Genomic DNA, 6,000 nt, shown 5'->3' on the forward strand with positions numbered 1-6,000 from the left:
AAGCGAGTATCGGTGAAGGTTTCCTTTTCCTTTCTACTCTCTGAAACTCGGCTAGTATTTCACTGTCAGAGGAGGTACGAATTGGTGAAAGATGTGTTTCCGGTTGTAATCCTTCCAAGTCACTTTCCTTAATGTACCAGTCATATTCAATATGTTTTCCTTGATTACCTTTGTCTGTCTTGTTGCTTTTCTAATTGTTTGTTATGTTTTCTTTATTCATTTCTATGATTGAACTTTGCTTTCAATAGTTTCAGCACTACCAAATATTTCTTCTATTGGTTCTTTAGGGGCTTCAAGAAGGGCTTTAGCATATGTTTCTATTATGTTCTCATCAACCTCATAACCCATTTCAGTTACCCAAATTATTCTGGGAACCACTGCCTCCATCCAGATTTCATCCTTCTTTATAACAAAACATATCTCTTTTTGATATTTATCAACTATGGATTGAGATAATCTTTCCTTATTTTTCATTCTAGCATTCAGTTCCTAAAAGTGTTCAATTATGTTCTTCTCCTTGTCATCTCCCATGTTATTAAGAATATCCAAAAGTTGTTTTCCTACCGGTATGTCAAATCCAAAATCCTTTCTACCAATACCGGGAGCTTCCTTGGTCATATACAATAATAGACATACAAGTAGGTTACCAAATCTGAATGTGCCTTTCTTGTCACCCTTAATTTTCTTCAGATTGTCTATTAGCTCATCTTTGAACCATTCACATATGTCAATATTTGCATTACTGTTTACTAAGTCATAAGCACTCTTGATACATAAACTAGAAACATAGTTTAATTTGTTGGCATGTGTAGCTTTGTATCCAAGAATCATGCTAATGAATCTTACATTGATATCCTTTACATCATTGACTCTCAAGGATCTCTTGTCATAGGTTGCACCAGTTAGGGTCATTACAGTGTTGTTTGGAACTTTTTTAGTCTTGTCAGGCTTGCTATCGGTGGAAGGTAAGCCTGTCACTGCCCTAACTGCTTCTTTTGTTATCTTATGAATGGAATCTAGCCAAAATAACTCCCCATGAACTCTGCTCAATACAATCCTTATAACCTCTTTGGGAAAGTTAGGAATGCTAAGTATCTCCACAAAACCTAGGGTTTCAACTATCTTGTGTTCCAATTTTACATTACCATTTTCATCACATATTACTGTCCTATACATGTTCATAATCTCATCAGCACCCAGTTCTTCCATATGACAATGTATGTAAATTCTAGGATCCTCAGCATAAGCAACTCCTTTGGGTATTTTAGAAAATACTCCTAGGGTATCATCCCGCTTCGCTACTTCAGGAATTATTTTAAATATGGGCCTAGGGAATTTAATCACTTCAATTACTGTAGGGTTTGCAATGAATTCAGGTGCAGAGGAGGAAGCCATTGTATAAATGCCTTAATCTGTCTTTAGGTTTGAATGCTTGAATGATTTGCTTCACTTCTCGCTGTGGATGCCTTCGCTCGGGTTTTTCATGCTCTAAGGAAATTTGAATGCTCAGTGAATGAAAAAAGAGTGAAAAACACTTGCTTTATAATGTCATTTCCTTCAATCACCACAATAAATGCCTCCCGAATAAGTGAAACTTATCACATCTGCCGGTAAAGAAGTAATTCAACTTCTCACCATCAACCAAGGGTAAACTAACATGTTTTTCAATTTGTTGCCATACCCCCAAGGGATTTCTTTTCAGTTAGATGAAGAATCTCCTGCCAGTGGAGTGATACTCTGTTCTACTGGTGAAGGAATAACTTCATTAACATTCTAATCCGACTTTCTAATCCATTGTTTTGAAAATTCATGCTTTTTTTCTTCAACCTTCTCTTTACCTTTCAAACTGGGTCCTTTTTTATTTGTTGTGATGCCTTACTTCTATAAAATTTTGCAATATGTCCAATCTTGTTACAAGCATAACAAGTCACATTATTTTTCTGAATAGTTTTTCCATATCCTATGCCGGTATGTGTTCTGCATTAATTAGATAAGTGTCCAAATCTTCCACAAACATAAAATCTTACATTCATTATGCACTTTTTTGAATTATGACCAATTTTGTTGCATTTAGAACATTGACCAGTGGATGCATTGGTGTTCTGATAGTTTCTAGATCTACATTGATTTTCTCTACAACCATACTAGTGACAGTTAAAGTATTTCCCATTAAATTTGTAGGCATTAGGTTTTCTTACCGGTTTACTGTGATCATGATTGTTTGCAGTACCAGAACTTTCACCAAATTCAAAGCCAAGACCATTAGTATCTCCATTAGGTTTCTAATTTTTCAGCATGTCATCAAGTTCTTCTGAGCTTTTCTTGAATTTCTCCTTGTGTTGATTTGCAGTAGCCAACTCATTTTCTAAGAAATCTTTCTGTCTGATGAGTTCAGTTTTATCATGCTCCAAGTGAATCATATCTATCTTCAACATATCATTTTCATGACCGAGTCTTAGATTTTCATTTCCAACATCATTGATTCTCCTAGTCAAGTCATCTTCATTCTTCTTTCAGTTTTCAATGTCTTTACAAAATCTCATAGTCATATCTTGCATCTCATTCCTCAAGGTCATGTTTTCTTGCTTCATCTTGCTTACAAGATCATTAGGAGTTTCTTTTTCATCATCATCACTCTGTATCTTCTCATGAAGTTCTCTTCTTTTGTTCCTAGCAATAGTGAGATTTTATTGAAGTTTTTGAATGATTTCTTGTGCAGCCTTCAGATCATCTTCAAGTTTCATATTTTTCAACTTTTATGCATCATAATCTGCAAGAGTTGTTTCCAATTGCTTTCTCACGTTTTCCATCTGTATCGGTGTCAGAATCTTCCTCAAGTTGTTAGGCTTTTGAAAATAGAGGACTAGGCTCTGATACCAATTGTTAGGATTCCTAAAGATACTGAGAAGGGGGGGTGAATCAATATCTTGCCGGTTAATAGATTTTCTAATCTTATTAAACAAACTACATTTCAAAACAGTGTATCGGTAAACCAGAAATAATGCATTAAATAAGATCAATAACCACAACATAGAAAGCACACCATAACACAATATTTTTAACGAGGAAACCCGATGTGGGAAAAACCTCGGTGGGATTTGTGACCCACAATATTCACTCATTGGCCAATAAATGAATATTACTCAGAATAGGGGTCTGCACATGCAGGAAGACCAACTGCCTAAAGCTCACTGCTTAATTACAAAAGGGAAGTCTCACTGACTTACAAAAATGGATTATGCAAATCCAATATCATGTATTGCTTTGGTTCAACATTTTCTATGCCAGGTTAAGTACAGGTTTAAGCTCATACAACTTCCATAGACCTTATTCCAAAATCTGCCTTAATATTCACATGTTTGCATCTGCCTATTACATTCCATAATTACACAAATGATCTACAAGATCTCATAGTTATATGAGTCCTATTACAATTCACCTTATCAGCTTACAAAAAGATTTTACAATTAAATACAAAATAAAATCTTGTCGGCTGGGGTGTCGGTAATCATCTTTGTCGGTGCCTGTGACAGTGCCATAGGATTGTAAGGTTGACATCAATGACAATACCTTCAATCACCTACAATTTCTCATTAGAGTGTGCATTTTCCAACACTATAGTGCCTTAGAAAATAGTAGGGGCAATCTACTAAGCCTTGAAGAAGTGGATTTGACATCTACAAAACACACATGGTTTGTTTGATTGGTAGAGAAATAAGAAGTTGTACTTTACAATGGATGCAATATTTAATTTTTAAATCAAGAAGAGGGCAAAAAGGATGGTAAGTCAATGATCACTTTTCCTTTTTATTTATTTATTTTTATTTTTTGAAGGTAGGAGGAAGGCACAAGGGATGGTGAGGTGATGATCATACCTTCATTTTATGAAATTATTTTTAATTGAAATGTGGAAAGATTTTAATTATAAGGAACACATTTTAGGTTTTTAATTCATTACACAAATATATATCAATAAAGTTAATTATTTGGTTATGAGAGTAAAGATTAAGAATCACTACTATTAAAAATTAAATATAAAGGGAATTAAGGTATTTAATTGCATGCATCTAATATAAGTTTATTAAATGATATCTATTTGAAATGTAAATATAAGTTAACTGTGTAACCATTTAAATCATTCAAAGTAATAATTACAAGAAATGCATTATGTAACAAGTAAGTGAAATGTTTTGAATAATCATCAAGGTGTATACCTTTATATTTAAATTAGGCGAATGAATAATGCCAATGTCACCTTTATTGTTTAGAAGCATTCATGTAATCACGTATGATGCTAGATAAGGCATATGCCTCCAATATGGCTTCAAGAATGTGAGCACACAATAGGTTGCTAGTGATAATAAAGATCTTGATACATAACATAACATGTAATCTATGAAGTGGGAAAGGTTATGGCTTGTGTCCCCAATACAACTCTTAGAACATGTACAAGTCATGTGAGGACACTGTGGTAGGGGATGCATGATACTCCTCAATGTGGTAAGTTGATTCTTAAAACATGTTTAGATCATGCAAGTGCAACATTAGAGAATGTAATACAACACTTGCTAGAATGTAATAGTCTAATGAGGTGCAAAAAAAATAATGAGTTTGAATCATGAACAATGTGTAGTTTTGTTGTTTATTTATTATTGAGGACTATTTATAAATGTTAAGATCTATGTCACTAGGCATGAGCTTCAAATAAATCTACATAAATGATTTCTCCAACTCTTCTAGTAGTAACATATAATGTTCACTACATTATACTCTCCAAAATTTAAATGATTCTTTGTTTCTTTATCAATTTTCATATATAAACATTCATTGTATATCATTTAATTTGAACAAATACAATTGATAATTCAAACATTATCTTTAAATTTATCTTCTACATTAAAAAATAAAATATTAGAATTGTTTTTTCTGATTCTACCTGTGCCAATAGTATTTTCTCAAAATGCCTAATTTTTTTTCGCTGATGTCATTGAGTATGCTTTTTATTTGTATAACCATGCCCATAACCACTACCATGGATTATTCTTCACCCATTTAAAATATTTAATGACTACCCTATTCTTTCTTGAGTATTGTTGAAGTTGATTCGTTCTCTAGTTTTGGTCTTTGTTTCAAAAGCCTCCATCAAGTTTTTTGTACTTTTGTTCAATGTAATTTCATGAGATCATAATGATGCTTAACCAAATCCAACCTTACTTATTTTAAAAATTTTCTCTTAATTTTAATTACCACAAAACTATATTTGATTCCTAGCAATCTAACTACCTTTTTAGAAATTACTTGATTTGTAATGGTTTTTCCATGACCATCCAATTGATTTATGAAACTTTGAATTCAAATATAAACTTTCAATCACCTTCTCATTATCCTAGATTTAAAGATTCTCAAATTCTCTCTACAGATTTTAATCAATATGGATTAACTTTGTATGTGCCTTGAAAAATAGATTACATTGTGTCTCATACTACCTTGGATTTTTTTGCAAGGAGCATTTTTCTAATAAAATTCAAGAGTAAATGTTCACATCTAAACAATATAAGTTAAAAATTTCCTAGACATGTTTTACTTGTTTATTCCCTTTTATTTCTTTATTGCACTAACTACTGGTCCCAATTGTCTCTTTTCATAACTATCAATCTTGCATAAAATTTCTTCAATGTCTATCATGTTTTTTCCTCATTTCTTTTACTTGCTAAATTTCAATAATATTTCAAATTTAGCTTTGTTGTACCAATGCATTAACCTCCCTTCCTCTTTTATGCCCTTACATTCTCCCATTCCTAGCCTCTAATCAAGTTTCACACAATTAAGGGAATTTCAAATTACATATTTCTTCTCATTCCCTTCTTCCTCTCATTGTCCAATCCTTCTTTATTCTAAATTCCCTCAACCCTTCCCTTCTTAAATCTTCTCTCATCCTTCCATACATCCCCTATTCCCACTCCCTTTGTGGACTTCTAGGTTTCTAATAAACCTCTTTCA

The sequence above is a fragment of the Cryptomeria japonica genome, chromosome 4 (assembly GCF_030272615.1).
Source record: "Cryptomeria japonica chromosome 4, Sugi_1.0, whole genome shotgun sequence".
NCBI lineage: Eukaryota > Viridiplantae > Streptophyta > Pinopsida > Cupressales > Cupressaceae > Cryptomeria > Cryptomeria japonica.